Source organism: Crinia signifera, chromosome 1 (assembly GCF_055691185.1).
Source record: "Crinia signifera chromosome 1, ASM5569118v1, whole genome shotgun sequence".
NCBI classification, from domain to species: Eukaryota; Metazoa; Chordata; class Amphibia; order Anura; family Myobatrachidae; genus Crinia; species Crinia signifera.
In genome coordinates this window covers 85,557,281-85,575,338 of record NC_139217.1, presented here as the reverse complement: position 1 = coordinate 85,575,338, position 18,058 = coordinate 85,557,281, and the positions used below count along the sequence as shown (strand labels likewise).

The 18,058-nt window shown below is 47.6% G+C and overlaps 1 long non-coding RNA gene across 1 annotated transcript in view; it reads left to right on the top strand.

Moving 5' to 3' along the window:
* Nucleotides 1-17,630, top strand: part of LOC146026156 (uncharacterized) — a 43,052-nt gene extending 25,422 nt beyond the window's left edge. The window contains exon 3 of the long non-coding RNA XR_014454372.1: nt 17,191-17,630. This is a non-coding gene — a long non-coding RNA (uncharacterized LOC146026156). The remainder of the gene's footprint in view (nt 1-17,190) is intronic.
* The last annotated feature ends 428 nt before the right edge of the window (nt 17,631-18,058 follow it).

The window sequence follows — 18,058 nt, the reverse complement described above, 5'->3', positions numbered from 1 at the left end:
AGCCGCACTTCCGTGTTCCACCAGTTAGCTAGGGGAAACAGCGCATCCTACGGAGTCATAGAACCATCTCTGCCAGCGTGTCTGAAACGGAACAGGGACAACAGTGACTGGAATATACATTGATACATGTAACACCATAACCAATAATATAAAAGATGCAATAATAATAAAGACATAATAAAAAACTTGCAAAAAAAAAAGTGTATACTGAGATAGGAGTCACATAGGCCCTTATTCTGATCGGTGCGGATATATCCGCGTGCGTTCGGCCCGCCGATGTTTTGTGTCTGCGCATGTGCAGAGGCGTCTCTGCGCATGTGCGAGCGGGGCGTACGGCCAAATCCCGCATGAAATGTGAACACTCCGAACAGGGGGTGGAGAGGGGCGTGAAGGGCTATTTGGGCTCATTACCATATGCATACGCCCCGCGTTTCATGGGAGTTCCCATGAAAACGCTGGGCGTACGTATGGTAATGCGGCCGTGACGCACGTGTAGGGGGCGGACATATGACATCGCCGGATGTCAGCTGCCCGCCCAGATCCCTGCTTTTGCACGGAAAAATGTCCGTGTGGTCTGAGGTTGCGGGTGCTGGTGGAGCACACGGTCCTGCATTCGATGGTCTGCGACCATCGAATGATGGGGGAGGTTCCCTTAGATGGAGGAGGCGTATTCCGTGTAAAATACACGTGCGGTCCGTTCGGACAGCTTCTTACCGCATACGGACGGAGTTGGCGATCCGTATGGAAGGCGGGGTTTCGCACGCACGGTCCTGGCCGCATAATCGGCTCCGGCCGCACCGATCAGAATAAGGGCCATAGTGACATAGAATGTGAAATCAGGACCAAAAGCTGACACAAGAGAAAAAGGATAATGCATTAGGCCAAGCTATTCCAGTTAATTTTATCGTTAAGTCCCCCCAGGTCGAGTAGTACCCAACCTCAGGATCCACTGGGTTTCTTTTATCAGGAGCCTTTTGGCCCTATCACCACCCCGTAGGTTTAAGGGGACCTGATCATTTAAGAGTGACCTGCTTGTTTAAAATGAGGAGGGACCGGCTGGTCTACCTCTTTTCCCTTCAAAGTGAGGTGGATGGCCGACCTATGGACAGCAATCCTCTCCTTGAATTTACGTGTAGTCTGGCCCACATACCTCAAGCCACAGGGGCACAAGATAATGTACACCACGTATGTGGACGAACACGTAAGGACTGACCTGATGTCATACTTCTTGGCACAGTGGGGGTGTTGGAACTCTCTACAACTAACCATAAATTTACAGGTAGCACAGATGCCACAGCTGTAGCACCCAGGGGGCTTCACATAAACATTGGGGGATATAGGGGGAGATTCTCTAAGCTAAAAATGTGGTAAAAACCCAGTTATCGGGTTTTTACCGCATTTTGGGATGCACTAAGCATCCCCCGCCGGGCTACCGTGGCGGGGGGCATCGCCAGAAATATCTGGCGATGCCCCATAGAAGCCTATGGACTTCTACCGCAACCCTCTGCTGCCCCGCACCGACCCACCACCGCCCCGCCCCACATCGCCCCCCCTCCCACCTGTGTCCGGGCAGCACAGAGTGGTGCTGCCTGGACCTGTGACCTCCTCCTCCCTGCACTGATCCTCTTCTGGGTGCAGGGAGGAGGAGAGCCAGGCCCCCCCCCCCCTCGCAGCAGCACCGGGTAAGAGAGGGAGGGGAGAGCCGCCGGGTCCCCATGGGACCCGCTGACTCTCACCGCAAGGGACAGCTCTCAACGCAAGAGCTGTCCTTTGCCATAATTATTGCATATGTTAGTGCATATGCGATAATTATGAATGCGATGTGCGGCGATAGGGGGCGGAGCTTGGGTGTGGATTTTAGAACATCCCCCCATAGTAGGCTGGTAGTTTGTGATGTCAACATGGACAAGAAGATCTCTTGGATTCCTCCCCCTAGTGTATGCTAACAGGGGTTTATGGTCTTTAAGGCCCACCAAATCAGTATACTTTTGGACTATTGGCCATAGAGCCCTTGAGGCTCGTTGGAACACAGGATTAGATAATGAAAACTCCTAAATAAATAAATACATTCTTATAACTAATGGTGCCCATACACGTTGCGATAACAGCGTGCAATGCGATGCGTTGTCGGGCGGATCGCATCACAACGCATGCGGTTTGAAAGCGATTTGCGTGCAATGCGATCCGCGGGCAGTACAAAAGCGGGACCCATGTGGAATGATCCTCCAGGATCTAAATATGTTGTATGAGTGGCAAACCAATGGATAAATGGATACAATTAATAAAACGAGAGTGGCTACGTCCACCCGATGCCAACGCGTTTCAATATGCTTAGGGATCTTTTTCAAGGCACAGCTGTGCCACACGGGTCCCATTATTATAAGAACTGTTTATTGTGCCTGCATTGTTGGGAATCGGCCAAAAAAACAGAAGATGGACAACAGACCTGCCCCTAGTGTACCGCTGGAATCCGGGACCACGGCTGGGGTGGAGAGGAGGCGAGCTCTGCTATAACTTTTTTCTCTTGCAGCTAAGAGACACAACTAAAAAATAAAAGACTGAAAGCACGGCAGTGGAGGTACACACTTTGTATTATTTTTCCACCGCACTCTACCCAGTGAGGACCTGTTGAAGAAATAGTATAGTTGGATCGTGTTTTACTTGCATGTACTTTTAAACATGTTTTTAAAGAGACAGTTTCTTTTTTTTCTGGAACATTTTTGTTCTATAAAACAACAATAAATATGTATTTTTTATCCACATTGGGATCAGAAATTTACTAATATCTATACATCAGACCAAAGCGCCTATGACTCACCCTCCATACTTTTTTTTTACATGTCGACCATGACCCATGTCGACCTAGACCCATGTCGATTTTCCTGCCTGCCGACCTAGTGGAGTCAACCCAATGCTTGTCGACCTAGTTTCTGTAGACCTAACAACCCACACCCATTTCATCAGGATGGTGTCATAAAAGTGAAAAAGTACAGGTGCAAGGTGGTTCTTCTGCCTTCTGAAAAGTTAACCAGAAACCACAAATGAGAGAAGGCAGCACTATTGAAATTGAAAAAATGTTTATTCTATAATACAAAACATTTTTAATATACCGGCTGGAAGAAATACCATTACTTATTAATTTTATGGTATTTCTGCCAGCCGGTATATTAAAACTGTATTGTATTACTCGAAATTCCTTAACAGGGCCTATGTATCACAGCGGCAAAGGAGCCACTTTGTTCCGGGAGATCTGGGTCTCTGTCCTAAATGCAAGATAATAGGGGCCACCCTTTTCCATTATTTTTGGGAATGCGGCAAGATTAGAATTTTCTGGAGGAAAGTCCTGGGTTTCCTGAATACCTTACTTAACCTGCAACTCACATATGATCCCATCCCCATCCTTTTCCTTAACTTTAAAAATTGGACACTTGGACCGCATAAAAAAAGGATAATACCACTTCTTAGCTTGATACTGGTGCAGTCTAAAAAACTGATCCTGACCCACTGGATCCACAGGGTTACCCCGTCGCTTACGGAGTTGAAACACTCATTACTGAAAATCATGTATTATGAACGTCAGGCATCCCTACATGACATAGAGAAAAGTGTGATTCGCTTCTATGCTAAGTGGGACTTCTTTATTCAATCATTAGACCCAGAAATACAGTCTTCCATTCAGAAGATTTTCGAAAATACCACTTGGATCATGCTACATAGTATCAATCACACTCTGAACCCCCCCCCCCACACACACACTTTTCTGGTACTTCTTTACTTTCACGGCGCCACTAGATAGGACAGATAGGAAGATAGGACAGATAGGACAGATCGGACAGATCGGACAGATCGGACAGATCGGACAGATAGGACAGATAGGATACTAGATAGGATCCGATTTGTATGCGATTTGACATAAGATATCGCATAAGATATAGGATAAGATTTACTATCCATTTCATTACCCCACTATCCACTAGGGCGTGGAGTTGATTTTATATAGCGTGGCGAGCGCAGCGAGCCACCGAGCCCGAAGCGTGGCGAGCGCAGCGAGCCCGCGAGGGGCGGCGGTACGCGTCCTCCGACCTTTTCATGCCCTACTATCCACGTCGGCGTGGAGTTGAGAATAGAATAGTGTGGCGAGCGCAGCGAGCCACCGAGGCCCGAAGCGTGGCGAGCGCAGCGAGCCCCGCGAGGGGACGCGGATACCTTCACAGTTATACGCGTCCCCTCGCGGGGCTCGCTGCGCTCGCCACGCTTCGGGCCACGGTGGCTCGCTGCGCTCGCCACACTATTCTATTCTCAACTCCACGCCGACGTGGATAGTAGGGCATGAAAAGGTCGGAGGACGCGTACCGCCGCCCCTCGCGGGCTCGCTGCGCTCGCCACGCTTCGGGCTCGGTGGCTCGCTGCGCTCGCCACGCTATATAAAATCAACTCCACGCCCTAGTGGATAGTGGGGTAATGAAATGGATAGTAAATCTTATCCTATATCTTATGCGATATCTTATGTCAAATCGCATACAGATCGTATCCTATCTAGTATCCTATCTGTCCTATCTGTCCTATCTGACCTATCCTATATCTTATGCGATATCTTATGTCAAATCGCATACAAATCGTATCCTATCTAGTATCCTATCTGTCCTATCTAGAGTGGCGCCGTGAAAGTAAAGAAGTACCACTTTTCTTTATCTCACAGTGAATGCTGTATTGTCTCATTTACTTGTCAACTTCCCTTCCTTGTCCTCCCACCCCCTTTTTTCCCCTTCCTTCCCTCTTTATTCGTATGTGTTTAAATGTTCAGTTGGCGGTTTATGGCCAACGCTATGTTACGTTGGGAGAAAAATCCAATTTGAAATAACGGCAGAAAATTAACCACCGTTACATGGCAGGGTGCCACATATGTGGCCACCCCTGAGTTACTTCTCCATCTCTCCGTCCTAGTTAGGCCTGTATTAGTCTCAAAAATTTTTACGGTTGTATTGTCTACTACCGACAAGTTATGCTTTAGTAATTTGTATTCATAGATTGCTAGACGAGCAGACCGGAGACTGTGTACACTGCATGCCGGAGACCTCTTTTGATGTAACAGTATACCTGTATTTGTATTTTATTATTAGTTGTTTTGTTTTTTCTATTTTCAAAAAAAAACTACAATAAAACGTTTATAAAAAAAAAAAACTGTATTGTATTATAGAATAAACATTTTTCAATTTCAATAGCGCTGCCTTCTCTTGTTTGTAGTTACCGTGGTTGAGCCCCATTCCTGCCGCCATCCGCCCCGGCCTGCCCCAATGCTTTTGTACGGTTCAGCAACTACGGATGGAGCTGCTGTCGTCCTTGCAGGGGCTGGCGAAAGTACCGTCAGCCCCCGCCAGCGTCCAGCTCCCACAAGGGGGTGCGCGCGCAAGAGACGCTCACGCGCTCCGTGACAACGAGCTGCCCGCTGCCATCCGCCGCTTCCCCCCCCCCCCGGTCCCCATTGCTGCCCCAACCCCCCCCTGCCCATCTCCCCGAAGCGGAGACGGGCAGGGAGACGCTGCCCAGCCACCGTGATACTGGGACGCACGTGCACGTGGCATGCACGTGCGTCCTAGTCCCCTCCGCCGTCGCTCGCAGAGGGGAGGATCTGGCGGGCACCGGCAATGAACAACGGCGGCTCCATCTGTATGCAAGATGCCGAAGCCATTCGCAAAGGGGGCTGCACATGTGCATAATAGACTCAGTCCCTAGAACATTGGATGAGGCCGAACTCACATAATTGCGAGTCAAACAAAATCACCCCCTATATGGACAAAATAATTCAGACTCCTGGCCACTATACCAACAGGGACTGTAGTGGCATTGTATTAAAATATACACACTTTCACAGGTGATGGCAATGATACATTAAGTGTGAGGTCCCAGAACAGAGCACCCTACTGGCGAGGGTTATGTTTGGGGGGATGCTATTGGGTGGTTATTTTTCTCTGTTTTCTGGGTATACACTGTTTTAAGGCGCAATAAGGAGTATGAAATTATTGTTTCTACAGAGGACATCTGTCAACTGCATCTGCGTCTGTGGACCCATTGCTAATTGATTTGTATATACAAGAGCTAGATTGTATTATACAACTTTACTAAAGCTGCAGCAACAACATGCAGTAAAAGGAACTGTGTGGAACCATTAGTGCATCAGTTGAGAACATAGGACCTTATTCTAGTTCACTCTTTCTGACAAAATCCTTCTTAGATGGACAAAACCATGTGCACTGCAGGGGGCAGATGTTACTTGTGCAGAGAGAATTAGGGTACTTGTGTATTATCACGGCACCCGATTTCATCTAAATCGCATCCGATATCGCATCCGATTTATCAGACGATTTTCTACCGATTTTTTTTGGCCGATTTGATCTGCGATTTTTCGCCGATTTTCGGCCATTTCCTGCTGATTTGCATGTTATTCCATCCTTGCACACCCCCAGGTACTATGCGATGGTATGCGATGTGATTTTCGGGAAAATGCCCCTGATTGTACAATTAAATATCGCATAGCAACGCATGCCAGCAAGTGGCATGCGATGCTATGTGATTCGCAATGTTACATGCACCCCCATTGTTAACGCCACCCCCACTATCAACGCCAACCCGAAGCGTGGCGAGCACAGCGAGCCCGCGAGGGGCGGCGGTACGCGTCCTCCGACCTTTTCATACCCCCACTATCCACATTGGCGTGGAGTTGATATTAGATAGTGTGGCGAGCGCAGCGAGCCACCGAGCCCGAAGCGTGGCAAGCGCATGCGGATTACTTTACATGTATTCCGCGTCCCCTCGCGGGGCTCGCACGTCGGCGTGGAGTTGATTTTACATAGTGTGGCGAGCGCAGCGAGCCACCGAGCCCGAAGCGTGGCGAGCGGACGCGGATTACTTTACATGTATTCCGCGTCCCCTCGCGGGGCTCGCTGCACTCGCCACACTATCTGAAATCAACTCCACGCCGACGTGGATAGTGGGGGTATGAAAAGGTCGGAGGACGCGTACCGCCGCCCCTCGCGGGCTCGCTACGCTCGCCATGCTTCGGGTTGGCGCTGATAGTGGGGGTGGCGTTAACAGGGGTGGTGCATTTAACATTGTAAGCACCCATCAGGGTGATTGTACAATTACAAATCGAATCGTTTCACATGCACTATATTGCATGTGATGCACTACGATGGAAAATCGGGGTGTACAAGGTGTGCAATGATGGAACAGCATGCAAATCGGCCGGAAAAAGTGATAAATCGGCCAAAAATCGGCCGCAAAATCGCATCCGATTTTTCCATGCGATTTGTGGCAGATTTTCGGCCGATTTCGTGGGTGCCGTGATAATACACAAGTACCAGTTTTAGATTTGGGTGGGGTTTTACTTTAAAGTGAGATCTATATTGCAGTGTAAAAATAAAGCAGCCAGTATTTACCCTGCACAGAAACAAAATAACTCACCCATAGCTAATTCTCTCTGCACATTTTACATCAACCCCCCCTGCAGTGCACATAATTTTGCCCATCTAAGAAGGATTTTGTCAGAAAGAGTGAACTAGAATAAGACCCATAGCTACTTATGCCCCCTCCACAAACTTGCCTACTTTTGAAAACTAGTTTTAGGGAGATTATAGTTGGTAGTAGAATGTTGCACAGCGCCCCATTAAGGGGGTGTGTCATGCTCCACCCAAAGGGCATGTCTAATTCTTTATATGGAGAGATTGTGAATGTGGCACCTAGAGCGTGGGTGTGTACTGCTACACCTGACAGGAATCTTTTAAAATAACTTATATACAAATGTAGATGAGCCCCAAAGCAGCAACTATACTTGGTCAAGTGCCTGGAAATGGTGCTGATAATTCAATGTAAATGTATCATTCCTTTTTTTCCCCTTTTTTTCCCAAACATGTAACAGTGTAATGTGGGCTAGATGAAATGAGGGAGATTGCTAGGTACTTATGTATTATCTGGGCTCCCATGTTAAATCCACCCCATTTTTTCATACCCCTACTATCCAACTACGCATGGAGTTGATTTTATATAGTGTGGCGAGCGCAGCGAGCCACCGTGCCCGAAGCGTGGCGAGGGGACACGGTCTCATAAGAAAAACGGGAGCCCAGATATTACATAAGTACCGATTGCTAGACTAATGAGGGAGAGAGGGAGATTGCTGTTATTTCAGGGAGTCTCCTGCAGAATTCAGGAGGGTAGGCAACTATGCCCCTCCATGTGCTGGGCACACTCTATAATGAGGCACGTGGAATTCCCACCTCTACAAATCCTGTTTGCCCCTGACCTGTCTTTCTTTATAAATATATACTGTACCTTTGTAGCATGTGTGCATGTATGTATCAGAATTTTTATTGTTATTTATACTGTATGTATTTGGCATGCTTTCGAAGGCTACAAATAAAGCAATATTCTACACTTTCAGCATTCTTCTTCAATTCCAAGATTGTGCACTATTTGCTTGTCCAAGTCCTGATGTATTTAACACACAGTGAATGGAAAATGACATTTAGGGGGAAATTTACCAATATGAAAAACCTAGTTTTTCGTATTGGTATTTTCCCTACGACTGCATACGACTGTTTAAGTCGTATGCAAAGTCGTGTTCCGGAGGATCAGTTACAAAGCAGTCATATACGACTGCTTTGTAACCCTCCGATGGTGTAATGATTCGTATTAGCGGCCGTATATACGGCTGCTAATACGAATTATTTCTAGCAGTCTGCACGGATCAGTCAGATCCGTGCAGGCTGCATGGTGTAAAAAAAATAGAAAAAAAAATAAATAAAAAAAAAAAACGGCGTGGGGTCCCCACCACAGCCGAAACCAGCACCAGGCTGACAGAGCCTGGAGCCGGTAATTAAAAATCAGGGAACCCGACAAATAGGGGTTCCCCGATTTTTAACAACCAGCCCCAGGCTCCTGCTCTGGGGCTGGTTCCCAAAATACGGGGGACAAAATGACTAGGGGTCCCCCGTATTTCAAGAACCAGCCCCAGGCAAAACCAGCCAGCGGGTAATGCCACAGCCGGGGGGAGACTTTTTATGCAAGTCCCCCCGGCCAAAGCATTAACCCTACCGACCAGTCAGCCTGGCCAGGGGCCCTGGGGGAGTGGGGACCCCCCCAATAAAGGGGTCCCCCCCCTCCAGGACTTACCTGACCAGGCTGAAGCCTGGTGCTGTCCTCGATGCCCCTGGGCGGTGGGCATCGAGCTGATAGCGGTGTAAAAAATAGAACAAACGATTGTTTTTTACTGTGGCACTACAAGTGCCAGCAAGCCTCCCCAGCAAGCTGGGACTTGGAGAACCACTAGTCCCAGCCTGCTGGGCATTAAAGGGCCCGCTGGGTCTTGTAGTGCCACCGTAAAAAAAATAGTTAAATAAAACACACTGACACCCGTTTTAAATAAAAGTTTAATACACACATTACATACATACTGATACTTACCTTTCTTGATCCCGTAGGTAGCCCTGGTCCTGATGTCCTGTGTCGTCCTCCAGGTCCATGTCGGCTGTCTGCGTCGTCCTCCAGGTCCATGTCGACGGTCCGTGTCGTCCTCCAGGTCCATGGCGGTGTCCGGGTCCGAAGAAATCCATGTTGGAGCTGTGGAAGGAAATCCTACTCACCTGTTCCTGCGCTGAAGAAGTCTTCTCTTGGTCCGACGTAGTCCAGGTAATCTTCCTGCTGTCGCCGGTCCCCGCTGTCTCCGCTGTCCGTGCATCGCGCTGAGGAGAGATGCTGAAGTTTCATATTCGGCGCCTCTCCTCAGACTGAATTCCATTGGCCGCCTAGCAGGCCAATCAGGAGCCGACTTTCTCGGCTCCTGATTGGCCTGCTAGGCGGCCAATGGAATTCAGTCTGAGGAGAGGCGCCGAATATGAAACTTCAGCATCTCTCCTCAGCGCGATGCACGGACAGCGGAGACAGCGGGGACCGGCGACAGCAGGAAGATTACCTGGACTACGTCGGACCAAGAGAAGACTTCTTCAGCGCAGGAACAGGTGAGTAGGATTTCCTTCCACAGCTCCAACATGGATTTCTTCGGACCCGGACACCGCCATGGACCTGGAGGACGACACGGACCGTCGACATGGACCTGGAGGACGACGCAGACAGCCGACATGGACCTGGAGGACGACACAGGACATCAGGACCAGGGCTACCTACGGGATCAAGAAAGGTAAGTATCAGTATGTATGTAATGTGTGTATTAAACTTTTATTTAAAACGGGTGTCAGTGTGTTTTATTTAACTATTTTTTTTACGGTGGCACTACAAGACCCAGCGGGCCCTTTAATGCCCAGCAGGCTGGGACTTGTGGTTCTCCAAGTCCCAGCTTGCTGGGGAGGCTTGCTGGCACTTGTAGTGCCACAGTAAAAAACAATGGTTTTTATTCTATTTTTTACACAAAACCATCAGCTCGATGCCCACCGCCCAGGGGCATCGAGGACAGCACCAGGCTTCAGCCTGGTCAGGTAAGTCCTGGAGGGGGGGGACCCCTTTATTGGGGGGGTCCCCACTCCCCCAGGGCCCCTGGCCAGGCTGACTGGTCGGTAGGGTTAATGCTTTGGCCGGGGGGACTTGCATAAAAAGTCTCCCCCCGGCTGTGGCATTACCCGCTGGCTGGTTTTGCCTGGGGCTGGTTCTTGAAATACGGGGGACCCCTAGTCATTTTGTCCCCCGTATTTTGGGAACCAGCCCCAGAGCAGGAGCCTGGGGCTGGTTGTTAAAAATCGGGGAACCCCTATTTGTCGGGTTCCCTGATTTTTAATTACCGGCTCCAGGCTCCGTCAGCCTGGTGCTGGTTTCGGCTGTGGGGGGGACCCCACGCCGTTTTTTTTTTTAATTTATTTTTTTTTCTATTTTTTTACACCGAAGCCTGCACGGATCTGACTGATCCGTGCAGGCAAAAACGCAAATACGACATGAAAATGGTGTTCTATTTTCCTGTCGTATTTGCGTGGGTGTTTTACACCACTAAGCAGCCGTATTATCCATACGGCTGCTTAGTAAATCAGAAACCACCATTCTTTTGAATGGTGATTTCTGTCGTATTCTATCGATGGTGTAGACATTCGTATTTGTAACTACAAATACGAATGTTCCATCTTTAGGACTACGAATTGTTGTATTTTTGGGATTGTAAATCCCGAAAATACAAATTCGTAAAAAAAAGGTGTATTTCTCCCTACGAATACACCTTTTTTCTACGAATCCATTTTGGTAAATGTCCCCCTTAATGACTGACTGGACAAACACACACTGCATGCATCCATGCTTTTCAGGACAACAGATAAGGGACCATGAACAGAAGAAAGTAGTAATTACTCTGTTGTATTAAAAGCATTTTGACTGCAAGGTGTGATTTCCCCATTCACCCACTGTTCATCTCTGTTAATCGAATTGGATATTAGGCCAGGAAAAAACACCTGTGTGTCAAGCAAAAGACAGCAAATCTAATCCCAAAACATTTTTCCAGCAAATAAAAGCAAGAAAAATACAACCCAGAATAATTGGCCTCTAAAATATAAAATAGGATAGAAGATTGCAGATGATACGGAGAAAGCTGAAGTATTAATGTTTTTTAGGTATGCATTCAAAATAAAAGAAGACACCAGGAAATATGTTACTAAATGTTACTGGACCTGCACTGGTTTAAGGGTCTGATTCAAATTTGCAAGCCAAGCAAAAAAGCAAGCAACTGGTCAAGACCATGCTGCACTGCAGGTGAGGCAGATGTAATATGAGCACAGACAGTAAAGCTGGGTCCAATCTGTGTGGTGGGAACAAAAATCTGGAAATGTATGGGATCATATGACAGTCCACATAGATTATGAGTGGCAGCCACCAGCACTGGGTTTGCCTGTTATATTGACCATAAATAATTGGACCACCAATCCAGGGCACCCCTGCAAGTGTTCCGAGGCACCCCTGGGTGCCACTGCGCACAGTTTGGGAACCACTGCTGTAATCTATTCATCAGCTCTGCCTGCTACACTACAGCCATATGTGTATAAATGTCCCAAGGAACCAGTGTGCAGCCAGTCCCCTTCTCTGAGCCCCTACTCCTCTACCCCTAATCTTACCTTGTGCCAGTGAGCAGGTCCCTCCTCCGCAGCACCATCTTCCCAGTGATGTTCGTAAAGATGAATGCAAGAGAGCACAGGCTCTGGCAGAGTCTTTGGCTTCACTGCACACTTCCTAAATATGTCACCATACACCCTGCACCGAAAGTATACTTACTTTGCCGGTACAAGGTAAGTACTGTAGGTGCATTGTGTACAGTGCAGGGCTTTCCTGGGCCTATAAGCCCATATGCAGTGCACACCCTGTACCCATTATAAATATGTCTGTAACTGTAGCCCCCGACCTCCTTAAGTGGTCAGCAGGTCCTAGCCACAATCATCAGCAAGAGTATGCTATGTGTATGTGGGGGACAGTAGGCAGTTCCAGGTGCCAGTGAAGGAGCCTAGTTGTGGCATATTTTAATTGACATACAGTTGGTGAACGTTTTGCTGGCTGTGTAACATCCGTGTTATTATCTGCAGGTTACTGACAGTAAATAGAAACGTAAGATGAATCTGTAAAACCACTGGTAATAGCGAAGACAAAGATACAATACATAATAATTATTAAAATTACTTAAAGAGGCAGCAATTCCCATTTCTTGCAGCAATCAAAAATTAATAAGCATCCACCTGCATTGTGAGTTGGGGCATCTATGCCACCGCACTGCCTCCAGCCCTCTGGTTGTGAGGGCATCTATCCTTACTAGTGTCTGCAATTGCACCAACTCCATCCTTGGTGCAGGAGACGCAACTGAAATCAGATGATAAATGCATAGGCTCATTTCTGAATAGCAAGTGCGCGTGTGTGTGTGTGCGTGCGTGTGCCTTCTAGCAACAGCATCAGATCACCTGGAGATTGCCATTATTTATCGGTATATTATCCTATGTCATTTACACGGGTGATCCAATAAAGAAACCTTTATACACTTGTATACTCCTACCTCACTGAGAGTTTTGGTACGAGTTCTTATGGGATTCTTGTGTTTCCCCATCACCCACCCATTCCATTACTGTGTCACTTATACACTTTTTTAATTTGTATTTTCTTACATCACTAGCAAAAATTTTGTGGGACATACAAGTTGAGCGCCAACAGATCCATCTTTGTTCTGGAGATCATCTGTGCCACCCAGAACCAGCATTACGTCATCTGCCTGTGCCCCCTAGCTAGGGTGACCAACTCATCCCTTTAATCCAGGCCACATATTAATTACACAGGTTCTGTGGCTGGCTTTCACCTGGTTTTAAACTGCCACACCTCAAGACTGCATTTCACCTGGTTTTAAACTGCCACAGAACCTGTGTAATTAATATGTGTCCCGGATTAAAGGGATGAGTTGGTAACCCTACCCCTAGCAACTGCATCAGATCACCTGTGCCACCCAGCAACAGCAATAGGTCACCTGCCTGTGACCCTAGCAACAGCATCAGATCACCTATGCCACCCAGCACCAGAATGAGGTCACCTGCATGTGCCCCCTAGCAACAGCATCAGATCACCTGTGCCACCCAGCACCAGCATTAGGTCACCTGCCTGTGCCTTCTAGCAACAGCATCAGATCACCTGTGCCACTCAGCACCAGCATTAGGTCACCTGCCTGTGCCCCCTAACAACACCATCATATCACCTGTGCCACCTAGCACCAACATTAGGTCACCTGCCTGTGCCCCCTAGCAACAGCATCAGATCACATATTCCACCCAGCACCAGAAGTAGGTCACCTGGATTCAGTATGCAAAATCCCGACGCCGGAATCCCGACCGCCAGGGGTGTTGTGGACACCACGGAGGGAGAAAGTGTCGGGATTTTGGCGGTCGGGATTCCATCGTCGGGAATCTGAACGCCAGGATCCCAACCGCCGGGATTTAAACTGCATCCCGGTCACCTGCCTGTGCCCCATAGCAACAGCATCAGATCACCTGTGCCACACAGCACCAGAATTAGGTCACCTGCCTGTGCCCCCTAGCATCAGTGTCACATCACCTGTGCCACCCAGCATTAGGTCACCTGCCTGTTCCCCCCCCCATCAGTGTCACATCACCTGTGCCACCCAGCACCAGCATTAGGTCACCTGCCTTGCGGGCTCGCCACGCAGCGGGCACGGTGTCTCGCCACGCTCGGCACGCTAATTTATTCTCCCTCCAGGGGTGTTGTGGACACCACGGAGGGAGAAAGTGTCGGGATTTTGGCGGTCGGGATTCCATCGTCGGGAATCTGAACGCCACCTAGCATCAGTGTCACATCACCTGTGCCACCCAGCATTAGGTCACCTGCCTGTTCCCCCCTAGCATCAGTGTCACATCACCTGTGCCACCCAGCACCAGCATTAGGTCACCTGCCTTTGCCTAATAGCAACAGCATCAGATCACCTGTGCCACTCAGCACCAGCATTAGGTCACCTGCCTTTGCCTAATAGCAACAGCATCAGATCACCTGTGCCACTCAGCACCAGCATTAGGTCACCTGCCTTTGCCTAATAGCAACAGCATCAGATCACCTGTGCCACCCAGCACCAGCATTAGGTCACCTGCCTGTGCCTCCTAGCAACAGCATCAGATCACCTGTGCCACCCAGCACCAGCATTAGGTCACCTGCCTGTGCCTCCTAGCAACAGCATCAGATCACCTGTGCCACCCAGCACCAGAATTACAGTAGGTAACCTGCCTGTGTCCACTAGCAATAACATCAAGTCATCTGTACCCCCATCACCATCACCTCCATGTGTGGAGGTTGAAGTTAGATGCAGACCTGGCAAGTTCTCCATTACTATCAGCCTCTCATATATATTTATTGTGTTCTATACCTTATGTATTACCATTAACCACTAATTGGCTGATCAGTAGACACATGAAGATTCATTTAATGAAGGATAGCTTGCCAAAAGAGTATAGATCATAAGAAAGACAGCAACTAGGTCGACAAGCATTGGCTCGACACCACTAGGTCGACATGCATGAAGGTCGACATGGGGCTAGGTCAACATGGAGAAGGTAGACAGTCAAAAGGTCGACATGGGGTTATAATTTTTTTTACACAAATGTCGACACTAAAAAAACAGCAACATCTCCTCACATGTCTCACTACACTCACTATGCTTCGGGTGCGGTGCCTTGCTACGCTTGGCACACTAGTTTATTCTCCCACCATGCCCTAGTGCAGGGGTCCTCAAACTTTTTAAACAGGGGGCCAGTTCACTGTCCCTCAGACCTTCGGAGGGCCGGACTATAGTAAAAACAAAAACTATGAACAAATTCCTATGCACACTGCATATATCTTATTATCTGCCTTTACAGGGTGTTTACATGCTTGTACCCCAAGGGTTACATGCTCATTGCATTCCCAGCAGAAACAGCACTGCTGCCTCTTCAGTCTCCCACCCCAGCGCTTGCTCATGTCTAGGATCACAAGCGGTGGCCGGGAGCTGCGTGTACCATCTCTAGTTAGTTACACAGCTCCCCCGCCACAGCCGCAGACCTTTCTGCCTCACCTGCCCGCAGCACGGTGGAATACATGCCAGCACATACTACCAGCCTGGCGCTGTTCTACCAAGGCTACCCAGGCCAGCAGCAGCCAGTGGCCACCGGAAAACATGAGGAAGTGGTGTGTGGTTTTTTTATGTGGCCGCGCACCATTCCTCGACTTCTATATATCAGCGCATCTTCATGTTGGGGGGGGGGGGGGTGTCAGGGAGCAGGGAGCTTTATCCCTTCTTACCTCCTGCTGCAGCCCGCCAGACATACAGCCCAGCGTCGGGGCTGCTTGGCCGCGAAGCCTGGTGTATGACATGAACGGAAGCAGGAGCTGTTTCCCTGCCTCCTGCTGCAGCCCGACACACCGCACGTAGGGCGTCCTGCCCATGGACGGGAGAAAAAGGTCCATGGGAGGAGCTGGGTGCAGTCGGGCATGCGCGCAGCCCTCCTGTGGCCATCTTTTTGGTGGAATAAAAACGGGCAGAGGCTGTGTTTGTATTTAAAGGTGCAGGAAGTCTGGCGGGCCATATAAATGTCCTCAGCAGGCCGCATGTGGCCCGCAGGCCGTAGTTTGAGGACCCCTGCCCTAGTGGATGGTATGGCATGAAATACCGCCTGTCGGCAAATGTCAGCTCAAAAAAATGTAAAATGACCAGCTTTGTTAAAAAACAATTCACTTTAAAACCAGAAAAAAAAGATCACCAAAATCATTCATTATAACAAATTGTACTACATTGAATAAATCTGTTTCTGCTGAATCTCATTGACATGGGCAAATAAAAAAACTTTGATATTATGAAAAGGAACTGCAAAAATGTAACCTATTTAAATGTCAGATTACTATACAACCAAGGAACGTGACATCCCCGAGGCATGGAATTATGTCACTGTTTCATAGTAAATTCATAGGTGAAATAATAGTTCACTGCCTGTAGATCATAAATATATTTTTAAAACTCTGAATTTTCAATGGGCCCCTGATTGTATCATGTGATTGAGGACCAATTAGATCTGGATTGTAAACCTGTGATTATCAAAAATACTTGGCCAAATGTATTTACACTGAAAAAACAGGTTGATTTTGCCATGTAATTAAATGACGCTTTAAAAATATGGGAAAACTCTCCCAAAATCTTTCGGATTCTCACACCCTATTACATTTGGCCTACTGTATACATTACATTGACACAATTAACATTGATCTAGAACCTTTCACATTACAGATAGTGTGAACTCACTTAATGTAGTCAGCCTTGTGCATTGTGCGTATAGTCACATTTTTGTGACAACTAGGAAAAAAAGAGGTCAACTAAAGACCAGTAATTAGTACACAAAGTTATCCTCTTCAATAATTAGTGTTGCATTTACCCTACTGAAATATATATAAGCACTTGACCTCTTGGTTTCATAAAGCAGTCATATAATGTGCTTAGCATAGATTATATAAATAGTCAGTCCTTGCTCTCAAGAAATACTTAAAAAGCAATCATATTCACCCCTGCTACTGTACATTAACACATACTGTAGACATACTGTATGATTCCTAATTCCAAAATATTCAGCCATAAAATAAAATAGTATATTGTTGATACAGGGCCTGATTTGGAGATGTACATTCATTTGATCTCTGATTTTTTTTTAGATCTCTTTATGTGAAGGATCATCACTGCAATTCATATCAGAATACACTACGTATAACAAGAGATGAAGCTAATACACCAAGGTTGAACTGGATGGATGCGAGTCTTTATTCAGCCTTAAATACTATGTAACTATATGTAACTATGTATGTAATCGCAGTGACCCAAATACTGCATCATAATTGCCATGCCCACAGCCAGATTAACAATGGGGCGGATGGAGCTGCAGTGGCAAATGCAGGATTTTTAGAGGGGGATTTCCAAATTTAATCCACAGTCTCCCACTCTGCAGGGCATTTGAGTAAGTACGCGAGTCTGGGGGAGCGGTAACAGTCCTGAAAATTTGACTTTTTCTACACTGGTTATAGTATGGAATACAGTATTAATATTTAACAGTACAGATGGTCTATAGTATCGGCTGTTTCAAACATTTAAATAATATAAGTGGTCAGGAAAAGGTTAAACATATATTAAATAAATACACAAACATAATAGAACCAGAACTGCCCTTTCTATGCTCACATTCTCCCACCTCATGTTAATGCTCCTGTCTCTTCCTCCTGGCAGATACTCTCTGGTCTATTGCGATGTTTGAGGGCTTGATCCATACACACACAGCAAACTTGGTAGAAGAAGCTGCTCCGCCACCCACAGGGCATGTGCAACAGCTCTGTCCATTACACTGATGTGGTGGCAACTCTATTGATCATATTATATACCAGTGTAATTGTTGTCATAATTTAAGGCAAGAGGAGGGGGGTTTCTGTGCAACCAGAAACCTTCCCTACGTTTGCCTATGAGCTGCAGCAGGGCCGCCGACAGGGGGGTAGGGGCCCGGGCAACTCTCCCCAGTTGCCCACCCCTTCACTG